Source organism: Balaenoptera borealis, assembly GCF_965194805.1.
Source record: "Balaenoptera borealis genome assembly, chromosome: 12".
Classification (NCBI taxonomy): Eukaryota; Metazoa; Chordata; class Mammalia; order Artiodactyla; family Balaenopteridae; genus Balaenoptera; species Balaenoptera borealis.
Window position 1 is genome coordinate 37,455,152 of NC_138869.1, and position 12,156 is coordinate 37,467,307.

A 12,156-nucleotide genomic window follows, 5' to 3' on the forward strand; every position below is an offset into this window, starting at 1 on the left:
ACTGATTTAAGGTGTGGTCTAGCCTAACTTTACATGAATCTGGATTATTCTGGCAAGTCCTCATTTGTAGGAGAGAGATTTGAGATAGCTGCTGAAATCTCAACTTTCCAGTTACCCACGTCCACCTAGTGCTTTGAAGAAACTTTAGTTATGTAGTACTTTAGTATCTGTTTTTGTTTAGATTCAAGTTTAAATAATTTGGATTTTTTGTAGTTATGCTATTTCAACTCCAGGGTCATGGAAGACCAGGCTTTTTGGAGTCAACCTTAAACTGATAACTAAGAGAAATTGATTTTCAAAATGTATTCTTTTTTTTTTTAATAGATCTTTATTGGAGTATAATTGCTTCACAATACTGTGTTAGTTTCTGCTGTATAACAAAGTGAATCAGCTATACATATACATATATCTCCATATGCCTTCCCTCTTGAGCCTCCCTCCCACCCTCCCTATCCCACCCCTCTAGGTGGTCACAAAACACAGAGCTGATCTCCCTGTGCTATGCGGCTGCTTCCCACTAGCTATCTATTTTATATTCGGTAGTGTATATATGTCAATGCCACTCTCACTTTGCCCCAGCTTCCCCCTCCCCTCCCCACTGTGTCCTCAAGTCCATTCTGTACGTCTGCATGTTTACTCCTGCCCTGCCACGAGGTTCAGCAGTACCATATTTTTTTTTTTTTAGATTCCATATATATGCGTTAGCATACGGTATTTGTTTTTCTCTTTCTGACTTACTTCACTCTGTATGACAGACTCTAACCTAAATGTCCATCGACAGATGAATGGATAGAGATGTGGCACATATATACAGTGGAATATTAGCTGTAAAAAGAAACGAAATTGAGTTATTTGTAGTGAGGTGGATGGACCTAGAGCCTGTCAAAATATATTTTGATGAATTAATTTGATGTGTTGGGACACACACACACACACACACACACACCAAAAGACAACATGAGTCAACACCCTAGGCATTTCCAGATGAAATTAGAATGTAATTTCATCCTTTCTGGAAACTGGCTTGCTTTCAGATCCAAAAACCCAGAAGTTCCACTTTGTCTCTTCTTTGGGGGTAAGATTTCATAGGAGAAGAGGTGATGGTTTTAAATGAGTTTTCATTCTTGTGTGCTGGGGGAATATCAGCCTGGAGGAGGATGTGAGGGGACCTGCGAATGACATGCCTGTGTTGTTTGTGTGTCTCTGGGAAGGTCTATGGAGACCTAGCCAGAGTGGAACATGTGACTCAGACTCTCCTTCCATGTGAACTAAATTGGTCCTAGTTAGGGTAAATTCAGAGTATCCCATATAAAACTAGTAAGGGTACTGAAATCCAAACGGAGGGAGGACAGCACAGCAAGCAACTCAATGAGAAGATAAACGCCAGAGGGAATGTTTCATAGATTTGGTATTTGGGACACTCCACTGCCATTTCTCTCTTCCCATTTGTTTTTCAACTGATTGGAAAACTACTAATGAGCATGTTTACATCTTCTCCAGTTGTTTTACCCAAGTGTGAGACCAGCTGGGGAGAGGGGTTTGTTCCCTGTCCAAAGCCCTAGCTGTCTCTCCCTCTGTCTTCCTCTCACCCTCCGGCTGCCAGACCCCCTCTGCCCTGCCAAACCCCTCCTGGCTGTCTCACCAGCCCTCTCCCTGGGGTTCTCTCTGTGTTCAGCACTGGCCAGCAGCCCCACCACATGTTTTGCATTGCTCACACCCTCCCTTCTCTACCCGCTTTGTTGTCATTTGTTTTGTTTTGAAGGGAGTGAGGTGCAGAGGAGGTCTTGGGTTTGTGCCCTTCCACTCAGCTTCGGAACTGAAGCCGGCCAGGACTGCATTTGCTCCCATTTCTGCGCTGAGCTCAAAAGCCCCTGTAGGAGAACGTCCTTCTGTACTCTCACAGTTCTTCAGGATGCATCTGCTCCCTCTGAGCTGCTCTGAATTTCTAGCGTCTGCTCTCTGTAACCCAAGTCATTCTCAGTTGCTTTGTTCTTTCCTGCTGAGGAGGGTGTCTGAAGTTTCTGTCATTTTGAAAACCGCCTTCGCAAGGTTTTCCATGTCCTATGACATAATTTCTGTGAATTCTCTGTTGGATGTGGTTGTTATAATTTATTCAAATACATTTTATAGCAAACGCATAACTATGAAAAAACCCCACTTACTCCCTGTGAATCATCTTGCATATCTCCAGGTGTGTGGACTCTTCTTTTCTTAGCCCTCCCTGTGTAAGACTCTCCGTCCCTCCCTGAAGCACTGCTGGGTTGCTCATCCATCACGTTGCCCTCAGAGTAGTCATTCGAGCTGTCAGTTTCCAGTCTGTGGGCCAGTTCTGTTAGGCCATACCCTAAGATAGTTTCTAAAATTCATTAGTTGAGGAGATGATTTGGTGATGCCAGTTCTGCCTAGGCCAGTGATAATAAATATTTGTTGGATGTATGAATTAAATGAAGACCTTTACTTCCCTTGTCAGCACAGTTTAACTTTTTTATTTTTATTTTTATTTTTTCTGTGTCAAACATATTTAATCAACTATAAGTGCAGTATTACATATAAAATTTCACTGGGTCTTGATTCAGAAGTATTGGGTTCTGGTCAGTTCAGCTCTCTGGGTTTTTTTGTTGTTTTTTTTTTAACGTCTTTATTGGAGTATAATTGCTTTACAGTGTTGTGTTAGTTTCTGCTGTATAACAAAGTGAATCAGCTATATGCATATGTATATCCCCATATCCCCTCCCTCTTGCATCTCCCTCCCACCCTCCTTATCCCACCCCTCTAGGTGGTCACAAAGCACCGAGCTGATCTCCCTGTGCTATGCCGCTGCTTCCCACTAGCTATCTACTTTACACTTGGTAGTATATATAAGTCCATGCCACTCTCTCACTTCGTCCCAGCTTACCCTTCCCCCTCCCCGTGTCCTCAAGTCCATTCTCTATGTCTGTGTCTTTATTCCTGTCCTGCCCCCTAGGTTCATCAGAACCATTCTTTTTAGATTCCGTATATATGTGTTAGCATATGGTATTTGTTTTTCTCTTTCTGACTTACTTCACTCTGTATGACAGACTCTAGGTCCACCCACCTCATTACAAATAACTCAATTTCGTTTCTTTTTATGTCTCAGTAATATTCCATTGTATATCTATGTGCCACATCTTCTTTATCCGTTCATCTGTCGATGGACACTTAGGTTGCTTCCATGTCCTGGCTATTGTAAATAGAGCTGCAATGAACATTGTGGTACATGACTCTTTTTGAATTATGGTTTTCTCAGGGTATATCCCCAGTAGTAGGATTGCTGGGTCATATGGTAGTTCTGTTTTTAGTTTTTTAAGGAACCTCCATACTGTTCTCCATAGTGGCTGTACCAATTTACATTCCCACCAACAGAGCAAGAGGGTCCCCTTTTCTCCACACCCTCTCCAGCATTTATTGTTTGTAGGTTTTTTGATGATGGCCATTCTGACCTGTGTGAGGTGATACCTCATTGTAGTTTTGATTTGCATTTCTCTAATGATTAGTGATGTTGAGCATCCTTTCATGTGTTTGTTGGCAATCTGTATATCTTGTTTGGAGAAATATCTCTTTCTGTCTTCTGCCCATTTTTGGATTGGGCTGTTTGTGTTTTTGATACTGAGCTGCATCAGCTGCTTGTAAATTTTGGAGATTAATCCTTTGTCAGTTGCTTCATTTGCAAATATTTTCTCCCATTCTGAGGGTTGTCTTTTCATCTTGTTTATGGTTTCCTTTCAGCACAGTTTTAGAGTCTGAATTCTAATGTCTGCACACAGCCTTCTCGTTTTTCTTTCCTCCTTTCTTTTCTTTTTTTCTTCCTTTCTTCCTTCCTTCTTCCCTCCCTCCCTCCCTCCCTTCCTTCCTTTTTTCCCAGCCTCCCTTTTTTCTTTCTTTTTTTTTTTCTTTTTAGTTAAAAAATTGGGATTTGATTTTGAAGCTCACTTTCTATAGAAACTCGTAACAGACCATGCACAGAATATGTCCTTAGTTAGTAGGAGAGTCTGGGGTTTTTTCAGAGACCCTCTATTGACTCTCTGAGTTGAAACAGTTTAGACTCAACATAAAATATGCCTTGTTTACCCAGGCTCTTCATGCTCTGCATACTGTTACAGTCCTTGAAGAGCTTGTCAGTGACAAGTAAGATAAATGAATGAAGAGGACTTTACAAGTGTTTAAAAGCTAAGTATAGCATGTGCTGTCCACTACTTAATTAAACAGACCTGCGCTAAACTAAGTAACCTTGTGGTGGAAACTTCTAGGGCCTTCCCTTTCTGCAAGACCCCCACCACCTCCAACAGTGCTCAGGATGTTAGAAATTTCTTGGTTGTCTGCAGTTGCTAATGTGTTAGCCTAGGTTTGAAACCATCGTATTGGTTAAAGCATTAAAAATTAGTGTGGATTGTGGATAATGACTTTTGAATTTATATTAGGGCTTGGTCAGTAATATGGACTACCTTGGGGCTCGATCAAGATTTTATAATGTGTCTGAGTTTCATCCTTTTCACAGAGAACTTTAAAAAAAAAAAAAATGAGCTGCTTCTCTCATCAGCTCTGATTGGGGTCAATGTCCAGTGAGTCAGAGCCCATTTCCAACTCAATCTTAATTTTTATAATAAAGGGGTCAGTCTTTATGAATCTGAGCAGTAGGGTAGAGTGGTTACTTAGGAAGCTCTGGCATCATAATCCCAAATCTATCATTTGTATGAACTTGGGTAAGTTTCTTAGTCTTTCTCAGTTTCTTTCTTTCTTTCTAAATACTACCACTGCTATTATTTATTTTACTTTGACTTTCCCTTTTTACCCATGCATTACAAAGGCATTTTTCTCAAACTTATCCCACAATCTCAGCTCGCAATATTGTTGCAAAGAAGGCAAATAGAGCTGTCATACTGGTAAGCCTCAGTTTTTTTATCTGTAAAGTGGGGATAATAGCAGTCTCTAGTAGGGCTGATAGTAAGGTCATATGCATTTGAGTTGCTCTTGGTTCTTATGGGCTTCTGCCCCTGTGATAGCAGCCATTGAAGATTTTGAATATGCCCCTCCCCCGGCAGCCTACATCAGAGCATTGGTGTGACTGACTAGAAGAGATGACAACAGCAAAGTGCTGTGCTTGGCACACAGCAAGGGCTAGGAAAGCCTAGTTATTATCACTGATATTCATGGGAGGCTCTGTCTCACAGTGCCAGCCTTCTTTCTGCTACTGTTAAGGATACTAATCTCTACATCATTAGAAAAGTACATAGAACTCTTTCTCTATAAATAATTCTGCCCCCATGGGCTGCATTGGGTGATAGCAGAACAGAGGTGGTGATATTCTCAGCTATAATTGCTGCCCATAACCCTTTGGGGAATTCCTCAGGTTCCTAAGGTGACAGCAGGAAGTACTTTATCTGAATAATCTCCCTCCCTTGCTTTTAGAAGGGAAAAGAAAAGAAAAACTACAAAAAAAGTGCAATAAGGAAAAAGAACAGGTCATCTATTCATGTGGAGTTTGGTTCATGCTAAAACATTCTTTCCTCTCTTGCCCATTTTATAGTTACAGGAACTGAGGCTCATGGAAGAGTGATTCAGTTTGAGTCACAGAGTGAATATTTGGCAGAAACAGTGTTCGTGCTAGGCCTCTGTTACTTGCCTAAGAAAGGTGAGAGATCTATCTCCCTAGGTAATGAGAAATCTCAGAGCTGTCCAGGAAAAGGCCTGGTAGTCACAGAAATGTTAGTCCTGTGCAGATCTTAGACTTTTGCTGAGATTCCCACAAAAACAGACACAGAGACAGGGATTTGGTGCAGGTAGTTTATTTGGGAGGTGATCCCAAGAAGCATGGTGAGAAAATTGAGAAGTGATACAGGGAAGTGAGAGGCAGATAAAGATGTATTAATGGGTGGTTTCCCAATGTAGTCAACCAGGGCTGCACCCTGCTGGGGACCTACTGAGAGATTCTGGAACACACCATAGTATGGTCCCACTAAGGGACTGGGATACTGGTTATTTATCCATCACCTCCCTCCCTCATAGATTGAGGGTTTTTCTAAGGGCATGAACTGCCCAGCTCTTTTGTCTGTCCTGTTCCCTGGCGAAACCTGACCAGAGGAAGACCTCACGCAGAGAGAGGTACAGGGGCTTGAGGTGGGCAGATAGCAGCACATCCAGGACTGCCCATTCAGTCTACAAGTGACCTCCAGGGTGGAACAAGAGGGTATGGGAGGGGCACTGACTTCCCTATAACAATTAAAAATAAAATAAAATAAGGGTACTTAATGAGTAGGTACAAAAATAGCAGCCAAACCGTCCATGGTGACTACTAATTTTCTGTCTATAAATAAGGACTAAAGGAAAATGGCTTCAGCAAAGTTGGGAGGGAGAGTCTCATCAATGTCCTGTTTGGCTGCAGATGGATGGCAGGAAGGACTGATGAGCTAAATGAGTCGGAGGAGGTCAGAGCAGTTTTCAAGGCAGGACTGATGCTGCAGCAGTAGATTGTATGGATATTTGTAAATACATAGATGTCCAGAGCCCGGCCCATTTTCCCAGAGATGTCATAGTTTGACATGTGTGAGCATATGGCTATGGCTCTTCTTAAATTCTTTCCAGAATGCCCCAAGCAGATAAGTTCTGAGAAATAAGATAGGAATTATCATCTCAAATATTTTTCCTGCTCTCCGCACATCCAATAAAGGAATGAGGAAAGCACCTCCCCAACACACACACATACACACACATGTCATGTTTTGGGTTCCAATTCCCCTCTTGACCTATTTTTCCTCTCATGGTGATTAGAGAGTGAGTTTACCATGGAATCTCCCCAGTCCACTCTTCCTTATACCCATGTCCACACCAACTTTCAAATCTTGGCTCAAGGGACATCTGACCCATGGAGCCTTATTGATGTCACAGCCCTTAGCTAGAGGGGATTTCCCCTGCCTCCAGACACTCATGTAAACCAAGCCTTTCTCCTTGTTTTTCTTCTCATATTGTGTTATAGTCCATCCTCTAATTCCTCATATATTTATCTTTGCTTTGTTGCATGCATCTGGCCTGTGACCTTACCCTTCATACACTACCGTAGGACTCTGGAGTCAGAAACCTCGGTTTAAGTCCTGTTCCTCTACTCACCAGCTGAGTGATCATGGGCTTGGTTTCCTCATCTGTAAAAGACAGATCGTAAGAATAGCTATCTCAGGATTCAATGAATGCATTCTGCTCAGACACTTAGCCTGGCACATAATTGTTCTAGTCTTTATGGTTGCAGGAGTTTCGTAAGTGTTGAATGAATTTCTGTGCAATGTCCACAGTAGAAGGTGTCCCTCCAGTGATTCGTACTTACTCCCATAAGGGTCCCTAATGCAGCATATTCCCCTAATAGTTTCTTCACCCTCCTGCTTCATTTTGTCCTGCAAGAGTGACCCAACCACTGGAACCCAGACCCCACTCAATTATGATTCATTGCCGTGTGGGCCTGGTGGATGTTCAGGAAATCCCTTCCCTTTTCACTGTTCAGTTGTTGTCTGGTTTTTTCATCTTTAGCTCAGAGACAAGAACTGTTGACCTTGCTCTAACTTCACAAAAACATGACCAGAAGAAGAGTTCTGGACTATTTCGGATTTCCCTGGCAGGAAAGAGGGAGAAATAAAACCTGAGAGAAGAAAGTGTAATTGCTATTGTATGGTATTATCTCCATATCCCATAGCAACAAATCTTATTATATATTTTTTCTTATTTAAACCATAGTCATGAAGGTTTTATTGTTAACTTGATCCAGATGACTGATCAAAGCATAGTTCATTATTGCCACCTTGCTAAAATATTTTTAAAGGCAGCTTTAATGTTACACTTTTATAGCTACATATTGCTATTAAGGTATTGAGTCTATTACTAGTCAATCAAGGATTTTCATTTTATTTCAAGAGCTCCTTGGATAAACTCTTCAGAAATGTCAAGAGAGATGGAGTGTATGACACCTTTTCACAGATGGTGTTCATCAGGGATTTTAGTTAATGGATACAGTTTCAGTTTTCCACGGTTGACTTTTGGTGCTGATGAAAGTATTATAAAGATTCCTGCTCTTCCAAACGCTAGAAGATAGGAAGGAAATGAACCCCGTAACACTCCCACACTCTTTATTCTTAATGATGTAAGTACCCAAAGACAGGGAGTATTTCAGTAGGTCCATTTTATTCAAGAACAGAATATTTCTCAAACAAGAACAATTTGACTTTTGTAACAGCTCCGAAACTATACATTTATCCTGCTCTCTCACTCCCAAGAACAACAACAACCAAAAACAAATGCACAATAGGGAAGGTTAAACTATCACATGAAGAGTTACATACTCACCTGGCTCATCATAGATGCTAATTGTGTATTTTTTCCTTTCATCCGTTCAGAAGTGGGCTGTTCATGCCTTCGTACATTTACACATTTATTCCACATACATTTACTTGCTACTTATATACCAGACTCTGTGCTGGGTGGTGAGTCCAAGGGTAATTCACACCTAGTGCTTCCCTCAAGAGAATTTCAACCTAGTGGCGGACAAAGCCCAGAAAGCACGTGACTATTTACCAATTCATTGACATAAGTGCTATGATGGAAGCGGGTGGGGGTAGGTACAGAATTCTGAGAGAGGCAGTAGAGGGGCACTTAATCCCTTCTGGGGTGGACTTACTGAAAGTGGTTCTGGAGGTGATGGTGTTGAAGCTAAGACCAGAAGAACTAATGAGTATAACCCAGGTAAAGGGGGAGAGGATAAAAGGCATGACAGGGCCAGAGATCAGCCTGTCCCAGGGCAGGGAGGGGAGGATAGGCAGCCGAGAGGTGGACAGCAGTTACCTCACAAGAGCTTCACAAGCTACGGAGGAGATGGGGCTCTTTCCTGAGGGCAGTGGGGAGCCTCTGAGGAATCTAAAGCCAGGTAGTAACAGAGGTCTGATGTCACTCTTGACTACAGATTGTGTTCAATGTGAGGCAAGAGTGTAGCAGGAGAACTGTTAGGAACCTATTGCCCCAGAGAAATAAGGTGGCGCCTGGAGGAAAGAGGAAGTAGAAAATGAAATCTGATGAGATTTGTCTCAGCAGTCATGACATAATACAGTAAAACCAATATAACACAGTTAGCCAAAGGTGAACATGTCAGATCAGCAGTTTGGTAAACTCTGAAAAGGAAATAAAAATGGGCTTCAGTGAATTACTAAATGAGGCCATGAGTTGCCAAGTGCAGAGCTGTGGAAAGCTATCTAGTTCCAACACTATATTAGCTTTCCTGGGATTTCAGTTATGACTGACCAGAGGATTTGCTGTGTAAGGCTTTGTGGTGGGCACCTTGTATATCTATCTGATGGCTACAGGGCTGTGAACCATCACCTGGTAAACGTGTCTGGAAATAATTGAGCAAATAGTATCCTTGTTCCAATCCTTCTTAAAATTTTCTGCAGTTTTTCTTCCATCCACCTTTAGGGAATGTTATTCATGGCTTCCTATCCTTCTAGACCATTCTTGGTGTGTTAGGAAATGAATATAATTGGGTGGAGATGAGGATAGGTAGTGTAGAACGAAAAAATTTTTTAAGAGATCCATTTCCAATTTGACAATTAAATGGGCAGGATTGGCCAAACTTTTCTACGGAAGGGAAAACTAGCAACCAGCCTGTAAGAAGTCGGTCATAGTTTAGGGGACGTGCTACAAGCAAGATAAATAAAAATGGTCTAAAATATCAGGCTAAACTCTCATTTTTCATCTCCATTTCACACTCTTCTCTTCCAGCCCAGACTAATCAAAAGAAGCCTCTTCCGCTCACAATTGCTCTGTGTACATTTCCCCCAGATCTGGTATTCACATGAACAACATGGTTTATTTATATTTCAGCACCAAATTGGAAAGATGACATCATTCATTTACAGTCTTTATCCCATGACATGCCTATTCTCCAACACCTCATTTCAGCAGACACATTTAGGACTGCATATAGCATCTTGTTTAGCTTGTACATTCTTTTATGGGATACAGTTCAAAGGTAGGGAACTTTAAGCTTGTCGCTGGTAAGAAAATAATCTCATAAAATCACAGGAGCTTCCCCAAAGGATAAGGGCATTATGATGTTTACAATAGCAGAGTTATTATTTGTTCATTTAGGCTTCATCATTCATTCTTGGGCGAGTCCCTTCCTTCTTGACCATAGCAGATCTTACAGCTCCCTTCAGACTTTCAGAATTCTATTAGAAGAAACAATTCCAGATTTATTAGTTCATGAGTTCAAAAGTATAGGCTCCTGACACTACTGGAATTTTAGGTGTAAACGCTGAATTTCACAATCTCGTGTACAAGAGATTCCCGGTTAGGGGAATCTCAGCACTTGGTCGGCAACAGCTCCACTGACCTGCTCTTTCTCACAAGATGTAACTTGTCCATTGGGTCTTCTGACACTTTAAGTGGACAAGTGAAGGATGGAAATGCTATCAGCTGCCAAAGGTTGCCTGAGATTTTTTAATTAGATTTTTAGGTGGCTCTTTCCCTCTACTTTTATTGTTTTTACCCATACACACGCATGTTTTTACGTCCACTCTGGGGCCTTTCAAATACCGTACACATTTTAAAAAAATGGAGTGAGTAAAGCATGAGACATCCTCTGTCACATAGAATTGCTATGTGAGGTGTTTCCAAAACTTAACAGAACTGAAGCATTTATGAGAAGGCTATTTCTACCTGTTCGGCTGTTTGCCTTTTTTGCTAGCAACACGGCTAAGAGAAAAGCCTAGGGATTGAGAATTGGAAGGCCCGGAAAATCTCCATGTTCTATGTCAAGAAAGAGACTCTGGGGGCTGAAATCTATGCCTTGATTTCCTAGCTATAAATGAAGATAGTAATAATTCCTCCCAGGAAAGTTTTGAGGTTAAGTTAGATCATACATGAAAAATACTATAAGAGTAGACTGCTAGGTCCAGAATTATTATCAGAGTATTATCTATATTACATAGTAAAATTCCAACTGGCTGGAGGCTCTGCCAGCCTCTGACTTCCAGCTCTCTTAAAGTGCTGATGGCTTGGTGTCATGAGCCACCAGTGGTATTGTTATGGCAACTCATGAGATGTCCTCAACTCTTAGTGACCTTCCCTGGCTAAGGACAGTCATGCAGCTCGCCTCTAGAATGGCAGCATCGCTCAAAATTATGGCCCCTTCTTTCTTTCAGTCACTGTTTGCAACAGCATGCATAATGTTATCTACATCTACTTGGCCCTGTGTTAGATTCTGGAGAGAGGCAGATGAAAGAAACAGCCTCAAGTTTACTGACAAATGGACAGATAAATCGGTGGTTGGAGAGGGGTGGTAAGCAGGAGGCACACGTCACCTGCTCTCAAGGGTGGGGTCAGGAAAAGGCCAGACGCAGAAGTTAGAGGCAAGGGAAGGTGGCTGGGGGAGGTGTCACAGGCAAAGGCAACAACATGTATTAAGAAGGAGAAGTGTCTTCCAGTAAACAACGGCAACAATAATAGTAATAGTAGCATGACTTTTATTTCAAGCCCATTATGTGCCAGATCCTGGACTGACTTGAAGTCCATCGTATCATTTTCTCCTTAGAACAACCCCAGGGAAGGGGGTACTATTGCTCCCATTTTGAAGTTGAGGAAACTGGGGCCTAGAAATAGTTAACTCTCAGGACACCACGTAACCAGCAAAGAGGTGGGGCAACACTTGACCCCAGACGGCCTCATCTCCAAACCCACACTTGTCGTCTCTACATTTCCTGGCTTTCTGAGCTGGATATCTTTATCTGCCTTTTTCCATGGTCTTTAGGCAGTTTTCTAGATTCTGTGACCCTGTTAGGTCGATTGATCGTTGGTCTCTTTCTTGCCCCACATAATAAAACAGTACAATTCTATGGCCCTTGGGGTTTAACTATGACACCTAGTTGTCTCATGTGACAAACATAACAGGGAGTAAAGCTCTTTTCCATCAACTTCTCTTTTTTTTGCTTAATTTCTTCCAAGAACAATATCAGTTAAAATGTCCATAGAGTGCCCTTTCCCTAGAAGTCATCATGGTAACAAACCATCCCCATCAGTATTTTTGCATTTGGCAGCTTTTAAGTGGATTTCTCTGCCTTGTCTTGCAAGGCCACTGTTTGTCTGTAGTTCTCTGTCTCCATCCAGGCC

At 41.8% G+C, this 12,156-nt stretch overlaps 1 protein-coding gene across 4 annotated transcripts in view; it reads left to right on the forward strand.

Annotated features, from left to right (window-relative positions):
* Window positions 1-12,156, forward strand: part of ERC2 (ELKS/RAB6-interacting/CAST family member 2) — a 956,481-nt gene that overhangs the window by 741,456 nt on the left and 202,869 nt on the right. The window lies entirely within an intron of this gene.